The sequence below is a fragment of the Macrotis lagotis genome, chromosome X (assembly GCF_037893015.1).
Source record: "Macrotis lagotis isolate mMagLag1 chromosome X, bilby.v1.9.chrom.fasta, whole genome shotgun sequence".
Lineage (NCBI taxonomy): Eukaryota > Metazoa > Chordata > Mammalia > Peramelemorphia > Peramelidae > Macrotis > Macrotis lagotis.
In genome coordinates, this window is record NC_133666.1 from 36,342,355 (window position 1) to 36,367,715 (window position 25,361).

The window sequence follows — 25,361 nt, forward strand, 5'->3', positions numbered from 1 at the left end:
GGAATTAGAATTGAGAAGGAAGAGACAAAACTCTCACTCTTTGCAGATTAAATGATGGTATAACTAAAGAATTCCAAAAATTCATCTAAAAAAGTGTAAGAAATAATTGGCAACTTTACCAAAGTAGCAGGCCATAAAATAAACCCTTGTAAATCCTCAACATTTCTATATATGACTAGCAAGATAAAACAAAGAGCTAGAAAGAGAAAGCCCATTCAAAGTAACCTCAGACAAAATAAAATACCTGGGAGTCTATTTGCCAAGGCAGACTCAGAAAATTTTTGAAAACAATTACAAAACACTTCGCACACAAATTAATCAGATTTAAATAACTGGGCAAATATCAAGTGCTCATGGATAGGTAGAGCTAATATAATAAAAGTGTCAATTCTACCCAAAATAAACTACTTGTTTAATGCCCTACCAATCAAAACTCCAAAAAAATTTCTTTAATGAGTGAGAAAAAGTTGTAAGTAAATTTATATGGAGAAATAAAAAAAATTAAGAATTTCCAGGGATTTAATGAAAAAAAGTGCAAAAGAAGGTGGCTTAGCCTTACCAGATCTAAAATTATATTATAAATCTTCAGTCATCAAAACTGTCCAGTATTGGCGAAAAAATAGAGTGATAGATCAGTGGAATAGACTAGTTGCAATAACAGGAAATGGTAAGCTGATGTATGATAAACCCAAAGACTCCAGCTATTGGGATAAAAATTCTCTCTTAGATAAAAACTGTTGGGAAAATTGGAAGTTAGTATGAAAGAAACTTAGATTAGAGCAACACTTCACACCCTTTACCAAGATAAGATCCTAATTGATACAGGATTTAGACATAAAAAACAATATTATAAGCAAACTAGAAGATCAAGGAGTAGTTTGCTTGTCAGATCTATGGAAAGGGAAACAAAACAGTTTATCACCAAGGAAGAGATAGAGAACATTATTAAAAACAAACTAGATAATTTTGATCACATTACATTAAAAAGCTTTTGCACAGCTCAAACCACTGTAACCAAGATCAAAAGAAATATAGTAAATTGGGGAAATAATTTTTACAACTGGTATTTCTGACAAAGGACTCATTTCTGAAATATACAGACAAATGAGTTAAATTTTCAAAAACACAATCCATTCCCCAATTGCCAAATGGTCAAAGGATATGCAAAGGCAATTCACAGCTGAGGAGATCAAAGTAAGCCATAGTCATATGAAAAATTGCTCCAAATCATTATTTATTAGAGAAATGCAAATTAAAGCATCTCTGAAATACAATCTCATACCTCTCAGATTGGCCAATGGACAGTGATCAATGCTGGAAGGGATGTGGGAAATCTGTGACACTAATGCATCCTTGGTGGAGCTGTGAATTCATCCAACCTTTCTGGAGAGCAATCTGGAATTACGCCCAAAGGTCAACAAAAAATGTGCATACCCTTTGATCTAGCAATGCCACTACTGTGTCTATACCCTGAAGAGATGATTAAAAAGGGTAAAAACATCACTTGCACAAAAATATTCATAGCAACCCTATTTGTGGTTGCAAGGAATTGGAAACAAAAATGAATGTCCTTTAATTGGGGAATGGCTTAACAATCTGTGGTATATGTATGTCATGGAAGACTATTGTTGTGTGAGAAACCAGGAGGGATGGGAATTCAGGGAAGCCTGGAAGGATTTACAAGAACTGATGCTGAGTGAGATGAGTAGAACCAGAATAACATTGTACACCCTAACATGGGTGTGATGATCAACCTTGATGGACTTGCTCATTCCATCAGTGCAACAATCAGGGACAATTCTGGGCTACCTGTGATGGAGAATACCATCTGTATCCAGAAAAAGAATGGTGGAGTTTTAACAAAGATCAAAGACTATTGCCTTCAATTTCCTAAAAAAGTCCAGTATCTTATTATATAATTTTGCTATAATACTTTATTTTTCTTCCTTAATGATGTGATTTCTCTCTTTTCACATTCAGTTGAAATCAATATATACCATGGAAACAATGTAAAGACCAACAGACTGCCTTCTGTGGGAGATGGGGGGAGGGAAGCATGAATGGGGGAAAAATTGTAAAACTCAAAATAAATCTTCTTTATATTAAATAAATAAATTTTGATAGACTGGGAGCAAGAGAAAATAAATGCATATTGAGAAAATACTTAAATTATATATGTATATACACAAACACACCCATACACACACACATACACACTCATTTCTTTACCTTTCTATATCTTCCTCCAACGGATTCCTGATTCTCTTTTCTACTGGAATAACTATAGGTCTTTCCACCTCCCACAGAGTCTAGCATACATTTGTTACATCAGTGGATTTATTTGATTACCCCAAGGTATTCTGTCATTAAATTAATTTGAATAACTTTTCTTTTGTATATCTTTTTTTTAGGTTTTTGCAACACAAATAGGGTTAAGTGGCTTGCCCAAGGCCACACAGCTAGGTAATTATCAAGTGTCTGAGACCGGATTTGAACCCAGGTATTCCTGACTCCAGGGCCGGTGCTTTATCCACTGCGCCACCTAGCCGCCCCCCTTTTTTTTAAATTTATTTTTTATTCTCATTTTGTACAAATGTTTTTCTTTACATTAATAAAATATACTTGTTTACAAGTAAACAAAATACCCCTCTCCCCATGAATATAGATAGACTTGCTTGGGCAAAAAAGTAAAGGGGGAGAAAAAAATTAAAATTAAAAAAAATAATAGTAATAATTGTAGGTATGGCCAGGTGGTGCAATGGATGAAGCACCAGCCCTGGAGCCACGAACACCCGAGTCCATATCCAGCCTCGTAAACCCAATAATCACCCAGCCATGTGACATGCAAGCCACCCGATCCCCACTGCCCTGCAAAAACCAAAAAGAAGAAAAGAAAAAAAAAAAAGAAAGACCCCAAATAAAATAAAATAGTAATAATAGTAGGGGTGGCTGGGTGGCAGACAGAGCATTGGCCCTTGAGCCAGGAGCACCTGGGTCCGAATCCAGCCCCAGACACCCAATGATCACCCTGCTATGTGGCCCCAGGCAGGCCACCCGGCCCCACTTGCCCTGCACCCTCCCCCAAATAATAATAACAAAAAATGTGTTTCAGTCTTTGTTCCAACACCGTCAACTCTGTTGTGAGTGGATTACATTCTTTATGATAAGTCCATCACAAAAGTTACTTCCATATTTTTCCAACGTTGCCATTGCTGCTCGCAACTCCCTCCTTTCTTATTTCTCCACTACCATGTACTATATTTTCTCTCTCCTTTCACTCTGACTCTGCTGTAGGGTAGCTGAGTGGCGCAACAGACAGATCCCTGGTCCTGGGGCCAAGAAGCCCTGAGCCCCCATACCGCCCCTTAGGCCCAGAATCCACCTGGCCCTATGGTCCTGGGCAGGCCTTCCAATCCCAGCCCCTTGCAAGAAGTAAAAAAAGAAAATGTGTTATAATCTGACCACTGTCCCCCCCATGGTCCATCCTCTCCTCTTTTATTTACATACCCACCCCTTCCCCCTGCTCCCCCTTCCTTCTTACTCCAGTTGTCTGTACCCCATTGAGTATATTTGCTGTTTCCTCTCCTAGCCATCTCTGATGAGAGCAAAGGTTCCCTCATTCCCCCTTGCCTCCCCTCTTCCATATCATTGCAATAGCTCATTGTAATAAAAAAAATTTTATTATGTGAAATAGCTTGGACTATTCCCCCTCTCCTTTTTCTTTCTCCCATTCCATTTCCCTTTTTTTCTTATTGACTCCATTTTTACACCATATTTTATCTTCGAATTCAGCTTTCTCCTGTGCTTCAAATATAAAAGCTCCCTCTACCTGCTCTATTAACTGAGATGGTTCATATGAGTATTATCAGTGTCATTTTTCTATACATGCAGTTCATCCTCATTAAGTCCCTCATATTTCCCCCCTCTCCTCCAATCTCCATGCTTCACCTGAGTCCTGTATCTGAAGATCAAACCTTCTGTTCAGCTCTGGCCATTCCAAAAGGAACCTTTGAAATTCCCCTGGTTCATTGAAAGTCCATCTTTTTCCCTGGAAGAGGAAATTCAGCCTTGCTGGGTAGTTCATTCTTGGCTGCATTCTAAGCTCTTTTGCCTTCCGGTATATTGTATTCCAAGCCATATGAGCTTCCAATGTAGCTGCTGCTAAGTCCTGTGTGATCCTGACTGCAGCTCCACGATATTTGAACTGTGTCCTTCTGGCTGCTTGTAATATTTTCTCTTTGACTTGGGAGTTCTGGAACTTGGCTATAATATTCCTAGGGGTTGGTTTTTTGGGATCTCTTTCTCTGGGGGATCAGTGGATTCTCTCCATTTCTATTTTGCCCTCTGCTTCTAGAATATCAGGGCAATTTTCCTGTAGTAATTCTTTGAAAATGATGTCAAGGCTCTTTTCCTGATCATGACTTTCAGGTATTCCAATAATTTTCAAATTATCTTTCCTAAGTCTGTTTTCCACATCAGTTGTTTTTTCAATGAGATATTTCACATTTTCTTCTAATTTTTCATTTTTTTGGTTTTGAAGTATTAATTCCTGATTTCTGGTAAATTCATCAATCTCCCTGAATTCTATTCTTTGTCTGAAGGATTTATTCTCCTCAGAGAGTTTTCTTATCTCTTTTTCCATCTGGCCAATTTTGCTTTTTAAAGCATTCTTCTCCTCAATAACTTTTTGAACTGTTTTATCCATTTGACCTAAGCTGGTTTTTAGCATGCTATTTTCTTCAGCATTTTTTTGGATTTCCTTGACTAAGCTGCTGACTTCATTTTCATGTTTTTCCTGCATCTCTCTCCTTTCTTTTCCCAGTTTTTCTTCTAACTCCCTCATTTGATTTTCAAAGTCTTTTTTTGAGCTCTGTCATAGCCTGAGCCCAATTTCTGTTTTTCTTGGAGTCTTTAGATGGAGGAGCTTGTGCTTCCTCATCTTCAGACTGAGTCTTTTGATCCTTCTTGGGCTCATTTGCAAAATATTTCTCAATGGTCTTCCTCTTGTTTCTTTGTTCATTTTCCCAGCCTAAGCCTGTTTTTTGGGGGTGCTTCCTGAGCTTTTGGGACACTCCCACAAGGGCCTCAGTGTGTGGGGTTCTGTCCTCCCTCCCGGTCTGTGAATGACCATAAGCACCCCCCTCTTCCACGGGGCTGAGGTGGGGGGGGAGCCCTGCTGTTTTATGGGGGAGCCTAGACTGCGATCAGGATCTGAATGTGGTTAAAGCTCCAGAGTCCTGTTCCGGGGGCAGAGCTCCACAGTCTCTCTTCACTCCCCTCCCTCAGCTCAATGGGCTCATGCCCTGGGGGCTCCTGCTTAGGGCTCTACCTGCTTCTGTTTCCTGGATCAGGGCTGGGGAAAGAAGATGCTACTTGCTGTGTGCCCTGAGGGCTGGGCTCCACATGCTCGCTCTGGCAGAGGTCCCCTGCTGTTCCCCCAATTTGTGCTGGTGCTCCCAGGGTGCAGCTCAGGAGACTCCCCCGCTGCTGTGAGCTGAGGCTCCCAGCGCCCTGGGGCTGCATCCGGGAGGCTGAAGTTCTTTGGCTCTGGTGGGCCACCCCTCTGGCGGGCTGCCCCTCTGGCCCCGGGGAGCAGAGCCTTTCTGCTCTTTTCCAGGTTACCTTTAGTAGGAGAACTGCCTCACTGGGTCCCTTTGTGGGTTCTGTCTCTCAAAAGTTTAGTTAGAGTCCTTAGTTTATGAGTTTTTATCAGAGAGCCCCTAAGACTCGATCCCTTCATGTCGCCATCTTGGCTCTGCCATCCCCCCTTTTTTTTTCTTTTGTATATCTTTTTTGATATTTGTTTTGTTTTTGTAAACTTTTGAGTTCCACATTTTTTTTAGGTTTTTGCAAGGCAAATAGGAGTAAGTGGCTTGCCCAAGGCCACACAGCTAGGTAATTACTAAGTGTCTGAGAACGAATTTGAACCCAGGTACTCCTGACTCCAAGGCCGATGCTTTATCCACTATGCTACCTAGCGGCCCCAAGTTCCACATTTTTCTACCACCCTCCCTTCCCTTCCATCTCTTCCCCCTCTCTATGACAGTGAATAATGTGATATAGATTGTGCATGTATCATTATGTTTAACACATTTCCATATTAATTATCTCTATTTTCAAGAATGTGAAAATGTATATTCCAAACCATAATTTTCAGTTTTCATTCTAAATTTTATTATTTTTGAGTTTTGAAAAGTTTCCTTGATTAGAATATAAGAGAGGAAAATCTTTAGTTTTATCTTATCTGAAGAAATGAAGGTTTCCTTCAGGCAGTTCAAACATAAGGGGTAGTAAATGGTCCTCTACCTATGATCATATTAGCCTGCTGTCCTTTGCAGGAGGCCAAGATAAGGAGAGATTGGATTGTGGCATGACAATATGGTCTATTGGCCTGCTTACAAAACTCTAAATGGAATACATTCTAAAAAAATGTGCACATTCAGCATAAACATATGGGTGCTTTGGAATATACAAAGAGGAAATGTGTACTGAATGGCACAGAGGAGACTTATGGCATTCCTTGTTTGATTTATTCTATAGGTACTCATTACTTTAAACTATTTGTCTTATTTCATTAATTGTATATTTGATGTCATATGTATATAAATGTATCCATATATAAATATATATTTAGATCTAAATAAGTATATATATGTATGTATGCATGTATTTATACAACTATGCAGTTTTCCTCATAAGAAATATATTTTAAATAATATATTTTAAAACTTCTTTTAGAAATAAAACAACCCTTTTTTTACTCCATGAGATCCTTGCTAATGAATATATTCCATAACTGATATTTTTGAAGTACAATATCAATATTTGTGTAATCCCTGTATAGAGGGGGTCCTTGACACCTCTCTAGGCCCCACGAAACTCCTCAGAAATATAACTTAGGCTAGGCACCTTTGGGTCTGAAAATAATCTGACAGGACCCAAATGCTTGACTTTGGGGATTGTAGATATACCATAAATTTGTTTAAGATTCACAAAGCACCCTTGTTAGCCTCATTATCTTGCTATATCTGTAAAATTCTTGCTTCCTCCCAGGACTGCTTCCCCTTCCCCAGATGCAGCTGGAACCATAAGACAGTAAATTTACCTGCACACCTATGGGAAGCCCGTGAATATGTGACTCTCTCTATCTCAGGAAACATGTTCAGACATAACATAAAGACCCTCTCCTTTTCCCACTCTGTCTAGTCCCCTATCTATCTGGAACCCTATGTTTACATCTATTTGTAGTAGTATGAGAAGAAAATATATCTAACTGCTGTCTTTTCTCCTGTCTCCTGCTTCCTCTCTGTACCCCTGCCTCAAAACACTATATAAAAATCCTATCCCCTGAACACTCAGATACTGTCTGATTTGGGTACTCTTCATTCCCAGGCGGTCCTGGGAAATTAAAGATCTCCAAATTTATCAAATTTATTGGTCTATGTCTCGCTCTTTGGTTCATCATTTGGAGGCCCTAGTAAGATCTTGGTGTTGTGTCACCACAGGAGACTATGGGAGCCTCGAGTTTAGGTTCGAACGCACTGTCTCTCCCTTTCCTAGAGGAGCCGGCCCCTGATGATGTTCCAGGGCCCCAGGACTAGGTACACATAGTCTTAGTATGAACCTCTCCTCAACTGCAATCCCCCATTGGGCCTAAGTGGAGATTCTGTTACACCTCTGGAGGTAAGCTTGTTCTGGTTCTAGGTCTAGAAATTTGGTTGTAGGGAAATTCCATATCAGACATGATCTGCCTTTGGGAGGGAGAGATTGTCGGACAAGACACTGAAATCTCCCTTCCTGAGACGTCAGGAATTTGCCATTGACCTCTGTTTGTTGATTGTGTGTTGAAATTATCAGTTTGGAAAATTCTGTTGTGTTTGTGTAATCTGTGCTTGTGCCTCATCTGTCTTTTATGTGTTCACATTATCTATTGGTGTGTTTGGGTTCCTGTATTGATTTGTTAAATGGGGAGAAAAGTTCCCCTAAAAGTTTCCTTGGGTTGCCTGATTTTAAAATTGCTGCTCTCTTTGTTATTTCGGGCACCTAGATTTTTAGGCATCTAATGCCCTCCCTACTCTCCCCTTGAGCCTGCTTTCTGCCTACGTTACAGTGGGTAATATGATCCTTCCCTCCTCACCTTGCATTGTCTCTTGGGCACTTCCTAGAGGGATTTTGATTTTTATTTAAAAAAAAGGAATGGATTTTGGTGTTAAATTGACTGAGGCCTAACTACTCATCCTGTTATTTTACTATTATGAGAAGGGTCCTCCAATTCCTTGTTTATGTTCCCTCCTCTTTCCTGTTCTCTGTGATTCTGTGCTGCCAGAGTGTTTCTCCCTCTGTCCCCCTTTCAGGAGAAAGAGTTATTTCAGGAAAAAAAAATTAGTAAAGTAAGTGTTAAAAGGGACCTTATTTTGAAGTTAAAGAAACAGGAAAGAGACAGTGAATATTACCAAATATATTAAACAAAGAAATCATAGAAAGAAATGCTATTTTACTTTGGAAATAGGGAAAATAAATTTCAGAAGAACAAGAGAGTCCGGTTAATCCTAAAGTATATAATATGGTTACTAAGATATACCTGTATAGGGGAAACTAAATAGTTAATCTTTTCCCAGAATGATATGGCATCATTAGAGCTTCAGGAGTTTATCAATATAGATTCAGATATTATTAGTTATTACAGAAAAGTATGTTACATGTAAGGATTTAAGAATAGAAGATCAACGCCCCCCCCCCCCAAAGAATCTAGGATGGTCTCTCTATAAAAGTTATTCAGTTTACTCTATTTGAAGAAGGGGGGACAGGGAATATTCTAAAGGCTAAGGGATTTTTGAATGATTGTTTGCATTCTCCAGGATTTTAGCAACTATAATCAAGAAGCGTTAAATATTAAAACCTTGGAATGGAAAGTGTATTGTGAAAAGTGAAATCATATCTGTGGTTTATATGGCTGTATAAGCTATGTGACTCTAGTTCAGAGTAGTATGAATTAAAGTCAAGAAGAACTATTGAAAAAGAATATGGAACAGTATATTAAGCTGTGTAGTCTGGATCACAGGTTTGGAAAAAACTGGAAAGAAAATCCAGACATGGAGACAATTGGGGGTTTTGAACCATTTGTTAAGTATTGGTTAAAGCATGTAGACAGAAGATTTGAGCAGGTTTGACTTTGTATACAAAAGTTGGATTTTGGGAACTTTGTAAAGTGGCTTACAAATCATTGTAAGAAAAGAAGAAAGTATAGAATTATAAGTCTATAGGGAGATGTGTATTTATGAGGTTGGGATGATTTAAAAAGTGTATTAAATTGTTACTTTTTGCAATGTTTGGCAATGAATTGATTGGAAAAGTAATAAACCCCAGAAAGTTGAAAGTTTGATATGAAAGTAATTGCCAGTGGATGGCTAGGTGGTGAGTGGATAAAGCACCAGCCTTGGAATCAGGAGTACCTGGGTTCAAATCCGGTCTCAGACACTTAATAATTACCTAGCTGTGTGGCCTTGGGCAAGCCACTTAACCCCATTTGCCTTGAAAAAAAAAAGAAAATGTAAAAAAAGTGTAAAAATAAAAGAAAGTAATTGCTAGGTAAATGTAAATTTTATTATGTTATTATTGATCCTATAATATGCTAATCTAAAGAAACATGTAAATTGAATTAAGGGTTTGTAAAAAATGTTTGGGTTTTGATGCTGATGTTTTAAGGCCCCTCCAGAGTCATGGGAGTCAGGACAGATATGTGAGATATGGGCTCTTAATCCAGCTTTAAGAATAACTAAACAAAGGGAAGGTAATATTTTACACTGCTTGCAATATATTTCATATATTTGGGAAAAATCTGGAGTGAGGGAGTAATGATAAAAAGTAAAGGTAAAGAATTAGTACATATTACTTTGATATCTCAAATTGTAGGGAATCTCCAATTCCCAGAACATAGAATGTTCTAATATTAAGAAATGTTGGTCAGTGAGGCTAGAAAGCTCTTATAAGTGACAGCTTTGAGAAGGTAGAATTTCACTGATAAAGATAAAAAGAATTTGCAAACTATTTAGGCTTTTGAAAAGAAAATGATTTAAGGCTAATTTGAAGATGACTTTTGGAATTTAAGAGAAATATAAAGAAAATCTTGTAGTTATAAGAAGGGATTTTTTTTAGCAACAATTGGTCTTAAGAATTCTTTGTATTTTAAAGTTTTAGGGAATAAAGAAAACATACATGTATTTGAAATATGCTATGTACAATTAGTAAACTTTGTATAAGAACAATTTAAGCTCTACTTTTTTTAAGGTTTTTGCAAGGCAAGTGGGGTTAATTGGCTTGCCCAAGGACACACAGCTAGGTAACTTAAATTTCTGAGGTTGGATTTGAACTCAGGTACTCCTGACTCCAGGACTGGTGCTCTATTCACTGTGCCACCTGGCTGCCCCCTAAGCTATACTTTCTGAAACTTTAAAATTGTTTTTGTAATAACAAATTATGAACAAATTGAAATTTCATCTATCACATTTGTAAAGATTAGTTATGAGGAAAAAATAACTAGAGAATTCCTGGCCAATGGGTGATAGTTCTCAAAGGCTTTTTGGTCCAGAAAATTTGTCAAAAGCTTTGTTTTTTACCGCATGTTTATGAAAGGGAATATTGATATGTGAGATCAATGTAGCTTATTTATTACCTGTTAAAAAGAGGAAATTATACATATAACTGTAACACTGTCACGGGTAATAAGTGTACATTGGACTTTTGAAATTATTGTATAAAGGGGTGGCTAGGTGGCGTAGTGGATAAAGCACCGACCTTGGAGTCAGGAGTACCTGGGTTCAAATCCAGTCTCAGACACTTAATAGTTACCTAGCTGTGTGGCCTTGGGCAAGCCACTTAACCCCATTTGCCTTGCAAAAACCTAAAAAAAACCCCAAAACAAGAAATTATTGTATAAAAACTAACATTGAGAGAAGGTCTTATTTTCTTTGAAAATAGAAGTATAATTGGAAGAAGAGATAAAATAAGCTTATAATGTAAAAATTCAGAAGAGGTTGGTGTGTAAAAGATAATTAATAAGGTTAACTTTTAAGAGAACCTATTGTTTTATGTTGCTTTAAGAGAATGAGATGTCAGCATCTTATGTTTCATGTAGGTTAAGAATTTAATGTTTACATTATATCTTAACTTCAAGATACCCTTTCCAATGATATTGAGTAAATGTGAGGGGCTTTGGAAAATGATTAGAAAATTAAAAATTATGTAACCCTAATTTGATGACTTATCAATAAGTAAGATTGAAGGGTGTTATCAAACATGTGATCTGCTTTTGGAAATATAATCTATTTTACTGTAATGATGTCAAAGCTGGAATTAATGATTGTTAATGAGGGACATTATCAAGGGTCATGACCCTCTGGGTTCCCTGAAATTTTAAATGATGTGTTGGACCTTGCTCTAGATCTGTAGGTCCAGGTATAACTATAATAATCGAAAGATTATTTTGTGAAATATAGTTCTTAATGTGTTATATTTATTACTGTTTTGTTAAATTTGGAGATCTCAGCCCTTGACTTCCCAAAACCCATCCTCCCACCCCTGTCACCAGTTCCTGTCCGTTCCCCCTTGCAAGATTCCTTCACTAGATCAAAAGGGGGGGAATACAAGAGCAGGGAAGGTAATGAACTTTCCTAGAAGGAAAAATCCTGTTCTGTCTCCCCTTCCCCCTGAACCAGCCTACTTCCCCCTCCCCCTGAACCAGTCTACTTCCCCCTTGTAAGATTGCTTTGCTGAATAAAAAGGGGAGAAGAGGGTAGCAGGAGGATGGTGGGAAACTGGCAGAAAAATTCTTTTCTCAAAAACAATAGACAGTAAAAATGCCTGCAGCAGGTTTTGAGTATCTCTTGTTTTTTGTTGGCACATTTTCTGAATGGGTAGAAGCTAATGAAACACCCTTGGAAGAAGTTTAAAAAATTCTGAATGAGCCCCCTCCCAATTTGACCTCCTGCTAGGAATCAGGTTAGACAATGTGTTAGCCTTTAAAAGCTAACATCTCTCAAGGAATACTCCAGATACTGGGAGAACTTGACTGCTTTTTGAATGTTTAGAAAGTAACCCTATTTAATGTATTCTGATGACAGGGACACTCAGAGTAGATATATGTGATATATGTGTAAGGAAAGGAGCTGATTGATTGTACCCCCCCCCCCCATCTAAATTGTGAAGTGGATTCACTTGGAGATCTAATTATGTAAAACAACTATTTTATATCACGGTACTTTTAATCAATTTTCTTTTTATATCAGATACCAGGACAGTCAGCAAAAGGAAATGTTACTGGGTAAATGTCATGTTCTTGGAGCCAGGGAAGTCAAGATGTCAGGTGACAGATATGTGCAGCTAAGGGGGTGGCTTCTTAATATGGCCTGAGGTTGGACCCTTTGGACTTCATTTCCCCAGTATAACATTTGGATAATGTCTCACCTGGAAGAATAAATCTAGCCTAAGACATTTGACTACCCACATGACCTCTGTGTAGACACTGATATTCAGTACATATAAGGGAATTTTTCTTTGATGTCCTGGATCTCTATGGCTACTAAGCAAACCAGAAAAAAGAAGCTTTAGGTGAAGTGGATCTAATAACCAGAGATAGGTTAGGTGTGTTAAGTGTGTGGCTCTGACACCTGCTCACAGCTACATGTTAAGATAGGAATTAAATTTCTTTAATTTTTAGAAGGGATATTTAGGTAAGAAGAAGAATTGGAAATTCTTAGCATAATTACAGTTTTAAGGCCTAGTTTAAGGAGAGGAATGTGAATCAGATAAGTCTATCAGGAAAACAAAAATCAGTGGTATATTTGGTAATATTTTGAAAATTTTCTTTTTGGTTAAGGATGTTTGTGTTTGAGCCATTATTGTAATAAGAGCAAAGGCTTAGATTGTTTTATTTTTTAAACCATATGCTGGGTACTCTGGACTAAAATGATTGTTGAATGTTTGTTACAAGCTTAAGTCAGGATGATAATTCTCATTGGGAGTTTGCCCATATAGTCAAAGACTAATGAAATTTTATTGTGTTAAAGTGAAATATGTGCATCAATATGGCAATAAGGCAAAATGTAAATTGTAATAAGATCCAAAATCTCATTGTCTTGTGAAGAAAACATGTGTTTTGATCTGAGTAAAACGTTAAGCAGTTTGTTTACCAGAAGACAAGTTTCAAATTCTCAGCTGAGCTAGAGAGGACTTTTTGGAACAGATTCAGAAGGTGCAGAAAGACACCCAATGTCTCGAGAAGAGAAGAGAGGAGAGACACTGGACCAATTCATCTCTACCATTTCTCACCTATGTATACATTGTATAGTCAAGGGATCTATTTTTGTAACCCCCCCTTGATTATGTAAGTGTGACAGTCCTACTTATGCTCTTCTCCTTATGAAAAGGAGGAGGAGAGACAGGGTGCAAATGTTCTCCATTGAAAGAAAAGGAGGGAGACTATTGGGTAGTATGTTTATACCCTATCTAAGGAGAGTCTTATCTTTGATTTAGCTGTACTGTACAACTTAAAGAGACAGGTGGATTGAGATATAATGATGATACCTGGATCCTTTGGAAAGATGCTTGTGCTTATAGTTTATTCTTAACCAGGTTATGAAGATGATAACTCAAGGATTTGAGTTACTTTGAAAACAAAGTAGGGAATGAAGTACATTATCAACATTTTTGTAATCCCTGTATGGAAGGAGTCTTTGACACCTTTCTGGGCCCTGAGAAACTCCTCAGAAATATAATTTTGGCTAGGCGCCTTTGGGTCTGAAAATAATCTGACAGGACCCAAATGCTTGACTCTGGGGGTCACAGACATACCATAAATTTGTCAAAGATTCACAAAGCACCCTTGTTAACCTCTTTATCTTGCTGTATCTGTTAAATTCCTGCTTCCTCTCAGGACTGCCTCCCCTTCCCCAGATGTGGCTGGAACCATAAGATAGCAAATTTCCCTATATGTGACTCCCTCCGTCTCAGTAAACATGTTTAGAAATAACACGGCGACCCTGACCCTTTCCCACTCTCTCTAGTCCCCTCTCTATACTGAACCCTATGTTTTCATATGTTTGTAGTATTATGAGAAGAAAATTTATCTAAGTGCTCTTTTTGCTCCTGTCTCCTGCTTGCTCTCAGTACCCCCACCTCAAAACACTATAAATGCCCAATTCCCTGAACACTCAGCTACTGTCTGATTTGGGTACTCTTCATCCCCAGGCAGTCCCTGGGAAATTAAAGATCTCTAAACTCATCAAATTTGCTCTCCATCTTGCTCTTTGGGTTCAATACTTTCAATTAGAGCTCATAATTGTGTTTATCAATTATCATTTGAACAATTTTATGTACCCATTATGCTCTGGAGAACATAGAAAAGTAGATAAGTCAGTGTCTCTGCCTTGAATGGTTTCTGTCTAATTTAAGAGATACACAGAATAGATGTATCAAAGGTAAATAACATAAGGCAGTTCAGCACCAAATAAGTAGTGTAGGACTTTACAGTAATGCTCCAGACTTGAATTCGTCAGAAAAGGTATCATAGATGAAGTAGGAAAAACTGTACTTTGAAGGAAAGAAAAAGTTGTTCTGTTTAAAGGTGACATTACGTCTTAGACCTCACCAGTACTTGAAACTGCTCTGCCTCCAAAATATCAAACTCTGATTGACAATCTCCCATCTTATCACAGTATCTTGTTCTTATATCTCTTCTGTCTTGCAACTCGTAAACTTGCCTTTTTTTTTATCTATAATGACTTCTACTTTGCTATACTTATGTCTTTTATTTTGACTTTTCTTTCTATTTACTATCTTTACCCTATAGTTGGACATTTCAATAAGCTACTATCTTCCACCATTGATTCTACCATCACAATTTTTCCTCTAGTCCTTCTATTGCTCTTTTATTCTGAGTGGAGCCTACTGCTGTATTTACTGAGCATTGGTGAAGTAAGTCTGGGTACTAGTTCTATGAAAAATTCATGCTATCTAAATACAGTTGGGTTCTCATAATTACACAAAAATTCTTTTTCTTTTTCTCCAGCTGACTCCTTATCACACTTCCTAAAGAGGCTATTCCAAGTGACCTCCTTTCTTCACCTTTATTCCATTTCTAAGAAATGGTATTTCCTCTTTTATTGAAATGTTGTAGTTGTAATTGTCATAAGTTTCCTTACATCTCCTTCTTCATACTTGTTGTAAAAGAAAATGTAAATAATTGGTGAAGAATTCAGTGATCCATTGTTGCTAAACTAATGGTTGGATGGTTTTTGTCCTTGATTATCAAAGAAGATCAAAATGACATCACTATGTTAGAGACAAATTACAGTGTATCTGACTGTGGGTGATCTGATCTAGATGAGTCTGGAATGCTCTACCACAGGTGAGGTACAAACAGTTCATATGAGCACCTGGATTGGTTACTCTAAACTTATGTAACTCATATTTCCTTTGAGCTGTTTCCATTCTGCCTTGCTCATAGAGCACAGAACCTTCTCAGATGAGGGCACACTCTTCTGGGTGATCCTGTGCCATTATACTTCCATGCTGCACTATCAATTCTAAAGTTCTATAAAGAGACCTTCAGGTGTCCTGTATTGCTTCTTCTGACTCCTCTGTGAGCACTTGCCCTGTGGGAATTCTCCATAAAATAGTCTTTTTGCAAGCATAGTTTGGCATTCTAACAACATGACTATTGTAGTTTGGTTCTCTGTAGTAGCATTTGAATGCTTGGCAGTTTAGTTTGAGAAAGAACCTCATGTTTGGTATCTTCTCCTGCCAGATTATCTTCAGAATCTTCCTAAAATAATTTAAATGACAGAGATTCAGTTTCTTCTCATGGCGCTGATAGACTCTCCAGGTTTCACAGGCATACAACAAAGAGATAAACACAATGGCTCTGTAGACCTTCAGTTTGATAGTCATTCTAATACCCCTTCTCTCTCACACTTTCTTTCAGAGCCTCCCAAATACTGAGCTGGCTCTGGCAATGCATGTGCCAAATTTTTATCAATGTTTACCTTCCTAGGCGAAGACAGGTGAACTTTGACAACTTGGGAGTCTGTCTAGCTAAACTAATATTAAGTTGACTATCCTATATACTTTATCCATTAATCTATACATCATTAATCTATACATTCATATAAAGTAAGAGGTGACTAGTTGGTGAGATAGTCAATGTTCATGAATTGGCTGAATAAAATACTCTAGATGAAATACTATATACTCTATATATCTAAAATAAATATGAGAATGGAATTTTGTAGAAATAGAGAAAATAAGTATGATTTATTCAAAACAAAAAATGTCAGGAATGTAAAGGGAAATGATAAAAATTAAGGAAGGAGAGATTCCACTTACAGCTCTCAAATTATACTGTAAATCAATTATTACAAGTCATCTTGTGCTTTATGGTAGTAATAGTACAATAGCTAGCATTTATACAGTGCTTTAAGGTTCATGAATGCTATATTTTATCTCCTTGGATACTCACAACAACCCTACAAAGAGGCACTATTCTTATCTTCACTTGGCAGATGTATAAAAATAGTAATATGGATTAGTGGAATAGATTTGACATACAAGTTTTATAACCACTTGTCTGTAGCAAGCTAATGTTCAATAAACTTAACAACATAAATTGCTAGAGGAAAAACTCATTAAACAACAAAAATTTTTGTAGATGTTAGGTAGTGATTTGTCAGAAAATAGGATTAGTACAAAGCCTCGCCACATATATTGCATTAAATTTTGAATGCATCAGTGATCTAAATACATACAGAAAATCATGGCATATAACACAAGGCTAAACTGTGTATAAGTATTGCTAGAAGAAAAAACTTAAGTAGGCATATCTGATATTAATATTTTAATAGATTGCTGATCTGCTTGATTTGAATGTTCTCTCACATTGTAACTCTCTATCCAATGCCCTAATGTCTATATTTTATGGTAAATACTCTATAAGTATTTTGCTATTATGGCAGTAGACTAAAGATACCAAGTAGTTACATCCAGACAACAATTTGTTTGACAATGCATATGGTTGTAGAAACCAATTGTGTCCACACAAGAACCCAGAATCTTGTATACTACAAAATTAATATACATTTAAAAGAGGTACCTGATCGTGAGCAATATTGTGATTTTCCATGATAAGGTGACTTATAAGAAGTTGGAATTTCACTTTACAAAAAGATATATAAAGGCAAAATGGAGTCACATGCTTTTTTAAATGTAGCACTACTCAATATACTGGAACCTTTCCTCTAGATCTCTGGGTTCCAGATAATAATAATAGAGTTCATGGACTCAGTATTCTTAATTCCTTGTTCTTAGCATTACTCCCTTCACTTTCCAGTCATACTTTTTAAAAATTTTTTTAAAATTTTAATTTTTTAATTTTTTAAATTTCTAAATTTTTTTGCAAGGCAAATGGGGTTAAGTGGCTTGCCCAAGGCCACACAGCTAGGTAATTATTAAGTGTCTGAGTTCAGATTTGAACTCAGGGCCTCCTGATTCCAGGGCTGGTGCTCTCTCCAGTGCGCCACCTAGCCACCCCCCAATCACACTTTTTTTTATGATATTCTTTAGATCATTTCACTTAATTAAGTCATTACAAAAAAGATACAATAAAAGACAAAAGAATATTGTTTCACTTAAACTAAAGAACCTTTCTATAAATATAAGTATGGTATCAAGAATAGACAAACAGACTTCCAGCCAAAATGGTGGAGAGAAGACAGGCACTGTGATAAGTGCTCCTCTTTCCCCTCAAAAACAACGTGAGAGAAACCTCTTGACAGAAATTCAATCAACAAAACCCAGAAAGAGAAGCCAGGAAAAGAACATGTACCAAGAAGGTCTGTCTCAGGGAAACTGTGGGTAAACCGGGAGATGAGAGCAGAGGATCAGCTGGGGGAAGACAGAGGGCCAGCCTCAGCCATAGAGACTTCGGTGAGTGGCGAGTGCAATATTAAACTTTAGCTGTGGAGTCTTTGGCTGGGTGGAGAATTGCTACTGGATGGTGAGTTCTAGCACAGTTTCAGAGCATGCCTGGAGAAGAACAGCTGGACTGGGAACCTGTGCTCCATACTTTCAGCTGAGCCCTTTGCCTAGAACAAGCAAACAAATAAAAAAAGAATAAGAAAAACATACAGACAATAAAACTTGTATTCGATAAAAGTTTTAAAAGTTATTCTATACATCTATACATCTATGCATATATACATACACATATATGTATATATGTATGTATTTGTGTCTCTCTTTATCTATGTCTGTATTCTGACTATCTCTTATCTTTTATTAACCTATATCTAGATAGATGTATATATTAATAATATAGATAGTGGCATTATAGATATGTTAATATAGATAGAGATAACAAATCAGTGGAAAAGTAATTTCATCTTATTATCTAACAACTCCTATAGAACTGAAGAGGTAGAAAGAAATTATTCGAACTCAAGAGGACCCTCCTTACTAAATCACCATGTAAAATTTCTTTTTATTTCTGACATTAACAAATACCAAATCACATGAACATTTCCATATATATAATAGAACAGAAAGAGTCATAAGTGAAACTGTGAATCTCTACAATGGGCAGCTTCAAATACCTAATAAATTAAACTTGTAATTTAAAAAGCTATACTGTTTGTCTTTAATTCATTCTGGTCTTCCTTTTGTTCTTTGGTATATTTGCAAATGCTTCAATGACATATCTTTATTTTGGGGGAAGGAGTAGCAGCTGAGGGATCCCTTATCCCTATCTTATTCCTTCCTCCTAACCCTTCTTCCCATTGTAGAAAACACACCCACAGACAAATACACACTCAAACCCACACCCTCCCTCACACAGGAACACATACTGTGTTTTAAATTTGCCTAGTCAAGCCAAACCACTTCCTCCATTGACCATTTCTGAAAATGTGTCTCATTTCTGCCACTTTGGTTTATGACCTCTTTGTCAGAAGGTTATGCTTAGTCATCAATCTTCTGAGATCACAGATGGTGATTACATCACATTCCCTAAGTCTTTGAATGGTCTTTGTGTTTTTCAGAATTATAGCAATTGTTCTACTGGTTCTTGTCTCTCTCTCTTTCTCTCTCTCTCTCTCTCTCCATCTCCATATATACATATATACTGTCTCTTTCACATATACATATGTGTGTATATATTTACATATATGTGTATATGTGCAAATAGGTGTCTATATATGTATATATGTGTGTAAATATAGCTAGATAAATATAGATATCTCTCTTTTTTTAAAGATATCTCTATTAGATATCTATTTGCATGTTGTCTCCCCATGAGACTCCTTAAGAGCAGGCAATGTATTTTGCCTCTTTTTTTATATCCCCAAAACTTAGTAGAAGCGTTGATTGATTGATGTATCATGGTGTGTTTATTAGCTATTAAGGACCTTTTTGTTTCTTGATCTTTGCCACTATAAAAAGGGCTGTTATAAATAAAGGATGTCCCAAAAGTTTTTATTGCAGTTTTAAGTATCAGTATTTAAACTGCACAAAGACTTTTGGGCACCCTGTATTTTTATACAAAGGAATTCATTTCTTTCTTTGATTTCTTTAGGGTTATGATCAGGATGATGATGGTGATTATAATGATGTTGGCGTTTGTTCTTTATCCTTGAAGAAGACCAAGACAAGAAGGAGGTGATGCTATGACAAACTCATGAATTGGTTTGCATGAGGGGAAACTGTGCTAAGTCAGCAGCCTTACTTTCTCCTCCAGAGTTATCTGGGTCCAGTGAGCAGATAGGAATCAGGATGACCAAAGATGGCTCTGGATGCAAGGCAATCAGGGTTAAGGGACTTGCCCAAGGTCACATAATTATTAAGTTTCAAGTATCTGAGACTGTATTCAGACTTTTTTCCTCATGATTCCAAGGGTAGTGCTCTTCCACTGTGCCATCTAGTATCCCCTTCTGTTTGGAGGGTATAAGCCTAGTAGAGGTATCACTAGTTAAAAGAGTCTAGACAATAGTTTTATGGACATGGTTCCAAATTGCTATACAGAATATAAGGAATACTTTACAGCTCTACGGGGTCACTAAGACTCGGATGTATTAAAAGGATTGAACAACAAGACAAATAAGAGCAAAGAGAGATAGGTGAAATACAGAACAACTTGACATTTTTAAACTTGTGTAATTATCTGGTATATAGGCATCTGTCTGGAGATAGTTTGAAGAAGTTAAATCTTTCTCTTTTAACTCACTGCTAGATGCTGTATTTCAAACCACATAATTTTAGGGTCTCATTTCTTTAAAATAATTAACCTTTGAAATGTTTATTAGTCTAAGTATGGAATCTTGCTCTAATATTTTAATACATCTGTGATCATTGCTGACAAAAACCTACTACTCAAGTATGAAATCTCACTCCAGTTTCGTTTTAATAGATCTGTGATCATTACTGACAATCTTTCAACTTGTTCAAATCATATCCCTTTTAGACCTTTTCTTATGTGATTTCTGTCCTCTAATCAATCTTCAAGAGTTCCAGCAGTCTATGTATAATAGTTTCCCAAATGCAATCCACTCTTAGGCCTTCTTCTAGTGCAATTCTAGTATCCAACCCTATCTATAATATCTATCCATAATATAAATACGTTGATGAACTAACTCAATGAGATAACAGTACAATGAGATATTGTAGTCTGGACAAGATGCATTTTTTTGCTTTACCCATTACAGATTAGAGTTAGATGTACTGAGTGCAGTGTCAGAAATTTCCATTCATATTGATTTTATTTTCCTTTTGCTTCTGAAACTGATATCCTCCATGACAAAATGTTGTAATTTATTGTCTATCATAGATTGTTTTCAAACTTTAAAATTATTCCTTTTATTTGACCTTACCATTAGCCAACTCCAAAAACATTGTGATGTAGTACTGACCATTTGGTGTCAGAAGCTACATACATTTATATTTTGGGTTCCCAAATGATAAATATACAGATGGAACTATCTAGCAGATGGATAGTGATGTGATGTAAGAGTTCTAAAAAGTGGTCAGGACTGAAAATATAGATTTGATGAGAATCATATATACAGAAATCATATTTGAAACCTAAGAGACTTGATATTTCCTTTTTTTTTTTTTTTTTTTAGGTTTTTGTAAGGCAAATGGGGTTAAGTGGCTTGCCCAAGGCCACACAGCTAGGTAATTATTAAGTATCTGAGACTGGATTTGAATCCCGGTACTCCTGACTCCAGGGCCGGTGCTTTATCCACTGCGCCACCTAGCCACCGCGAGACTTGATATTTCTAAGGGAAGGTATGTAGAGAATGAAGACTAGAATCTGGAGAAGTAGACACCTTGTTAACTTAGCTTTAGGAGGAGGAAGTGTAACTGTTTTGAAAGAGACAGGTAAGACAGATAAATAGTAAAAATGCTAGATGGCTAATATGTAAAAATATTAATCACAATTGTACATGTTTATCTTATCATTCACTGTCATAGGGAGAGAGGAGAGAAGAAAGGGAGGTAGAAAAAAGTAGAACTCAAAAGTTTGATCAAAATTGAACAACATTCATCTTTTTACAATGTGTAGCATGGAAACAATGTAAAGATCATCAGATTGTCTTCATGGGGGGGAGGGGGATGGAAGGGAGGGTGGGGGAAAATTATAAAATTCAAAACCTTAAAAAAATTTTAGCTAGAAACTACTTTTTAATATAATTGAAAAGCAAATAAAATATTTATATAAAAGATGAATGTTGAAAACTATCTTTGCATGATTTTGAAAAAATAAAATAAAACAACATTAAAAAAATTCAAAAAGAAAAAGCTATTAGAGTCAGAAGGGGGTCTTTGATGGAGCATCATCCTAGAGAAAATGGGAGAAGTTGGAATGGGAAGCATAGGCAGAGATGGGATACATGTTAATCTTGATGTGTTCTTTATTTTAAGTTTTTGCAAGGCAATGGGGTTAAGTGGTTTGCCCAAGGTCACACAGCTAGGTAATTATTAAGTGTCTGAGGCCGGGTTTGAATTTAGGTACTCCTGACCCCAGGGCCGGTGCTCTATCCACCGCGCCACCTAGCTGCCCCTAGTTGTATTTTGAAGTATACTTTTTTCTTCGGGGAAAGAAGAAATCAAGAAGTTCAATGATAGCAAGATATTTATAGTTAGAAAGGAACATAAATGCAGGATGTCAACCTGAATGATCCCAGTCTTCTCAGTAAATAGGAGAGAAAGTCCACTGCTTGGAAGTAAATCCTGGAATCTGAGGAGTATGGAAGAGATTTTGAATAGCTGTTGTCTGGAAAGAAATAGAAAATCAGAAATGTTTACATGGAAGTCTATGGTAAGAGTCAGACTCATATTTTTAAGTTTTGAAAGGTCAATTTTGAATTTTCAAATCACACATCAGAGTTAATTTTATTGATTCCTTTTTTTAAAATTGCACCTGTCATGGAACGTTGCCAGTAGACACATACAAAATGAAAGCATTAAAAGAAAGAAAACATAACAAGACCAGAATGTTGTAAACTCAATTACTTATTTAAAAGCCATTAGCCTTTCAATGTTAGTCAGGGGAAAAAAAATCCCATTTTGCAAAAGCTGGGTTTGAAGGTCAACTAATGGGCAATGGATAAAATTAGGACAGTCAGGAAGTTCGATACAGTGGCCTTCTAGTGGAAAATATTTGGTCTTGTTCTCTTGGTTGAAGACTTGAGAAAGCTTATTCAGATACATCTTTGAAGATCTTAGTTGTCTTGATGATAAATTGAGAGGAAAAATGTTGCTCACTATTGAAGTTGCACAGGCTTCAAATATTATGGCGCATGGTAGATCCAATAGAAGAATTTTCTACCCCAAAATCCCTATTTGTCTAGTGGTGTATTGAGAGGTGATGGTGATGATTCATATTGTCAAAGGATAATTTTCAAGATTTCTTTTAAGTATGGACTCTCCTGGATATAAAATGTCATTTGATTTACATAGAATTTTTTCAGGAGTAAGCATGTTGCATAAAGTATCCGACAACCCTATTAGCTAATTCAGTACAATTCAGCTAATGTCTTTTTAAGTGTCTATACAACATTCAAAACATTGTTCTTGGAATAAAAAACCAAAATTACAAACAAACCCTACCCTCTAAGACCTTCCATGCTACTGGTAGGAAGGTAATATATATATATATATATATATACATATATATATATATATATATATATGTATATATATAAATATCTGTATGGGAGAGAGAAATAACCAAGCAGTTAGGTGGCACTACATGGATTCAGGAAGACTCATTTTCTTGAGATCATATCTGACCTCAGACACATAATACTTGTGTAATCCTGGGCAAGTCTTTTAAACTTGTAACTGTTACTCTGGTACTGTTTATATCAGTTCCTCATTTGTAAGAGTTAGAGAAAGAAATGGTAAACTATTCAGTGTCTTTCCTAGGAGAACCTCAAAATGGGATCACACAGTGTTGGATATGACAGAAAAATGACTAAATGACAAAAATTGGATTAGACCAATGAGTGCTTTTCCTCCCTTTGACATTGGGAGATCCATGGGAGAGAGGCAGGGAGACCGAGTCAGAGATAGAGACAGCCAGCCAGACACAAAGAGATAAAGAGTCTCATATATATATATATATATATATATATATATATATATATATTCATATATTTATATAAATATATATATATATATATATATATAGAGAGAGAGAGAGAGAGAGAGAGAGAGAGAGAGGGGGGGGGGGATATGGAGTGATAAAGACAGAGGGACAAAAAAGAGAGACAGAGAAAGAGAGGAGGAAGGGGAAGAGGAAGTAGTTTTTGATCAGAGGAGTGATATAATCTGGCCTGTGCCTTAGAGGAAAGATGCAAAAGGTCAGTCTCTTGGTTATATGGACACCAAAGGGGAGAGGTGACTTATGATTTCATCAGTATAGGCAACTTCTAGGAGAGTATTAGTAAACTCCCTCCAACAATATTATCACTTTGCCTGTAATTTATAATCTTAGAGGTTCCCTAGAACATGAGAGTTTATGGTATTTGTTCAAGATAATACAGTCAGCATATTTCACAGGCGTAACTTGAGCTTGGGGCCCTCCTTACTTCCCACTCAGTTCTCCATCCACCCCTGCCTCTCTTGACAGACAAAAAAACCTACTCAATTGTCATTGAAATTTGACAGCTCATTGGGTGGGAAAGACATAGAACAAAATAGAAGCTGGAAGAATAAAAGTAAGAAAGACCAAAAAATAAAAGGAAAGAAAATGGAGGAAAGAGGAAAACTGTACAGATTCAGTCTTTCCTGTTTAGTGTCAAGGTGACTTGTTTTCTTTGATGGTCTTTGATGATTTTTTTAATATCTCTAACAATTCTCTAATTCATGTGACTGTTCTTTGAAAAATGTTATTTGAAAATGAACTCTCATAGTTAATATTTGCTTTCTGTTTAGTGATCTACCTTTAAAGAGTTCCCCTACTTTAGCTCAGTGAAAAATAATTTTAGTACTAGCAAATACTGTCTTGGAGTTATTAATCAACTTTTCAGGACTGAAATTTGTTAGCCAGTATTTCCTTTGTGTGTTAAAAGTTGTGTTCACCTTGAGACCTTCAAAATCTGTTGCCTGGGGAAGAAAATGACTTTGAAATGGACACTAGTGGGAAAGGTTCCCTTAGATCCTCCAGGGGTAGCTAATGTTTTGTTACATGATTAAGTGGTAAAATCAAGACATGAATCAATATAGAACAAGAAAAGGAAAATTTCCTCAAAACTTATTATATGATGCATTTGAAAGAATATGAAGATTTGGAGTCAGGTGGCTGAATTTTGAATCCCAGCTCTCACACTTATATCTTATATAATCTCAGCATTTACCAAAGTAGCTGACTTGGTTCTAGTGGATGCTTAATAATTGTCGATAGATTGATAGAGTGATTGAAATTGAGCAAGTCACTTTGTCTCCCTTAGTTTCCTCATCTATAAAATGAGGAAATTGGATGAGATGGCCTTTGAAGTCTCTTCTAGCTATGAGTCCTCAATTGACATTCATTTACTCAACATTAACTATGGGTCAATCATAGTGCTAAATATTGGAAATACAAAAAGGGGCAAAAATGTGGTGCTTGTTTTTAAGAGATTGACATTGTAACAAGAGGCACAACATGTCAAAAGTATACACACAAGATAAATACAATGGAAATGAAAGGTAATTATAGAGGTTAGGTACTAACAGTAGAGGGGACAGGACATGGAAGATATCAACTGAATCTTGAAGGAAGTCAGAGATGTCAGAAAGTGAAGGTGAGGAAGAAGAACATTCCGTATAGAGGAGAG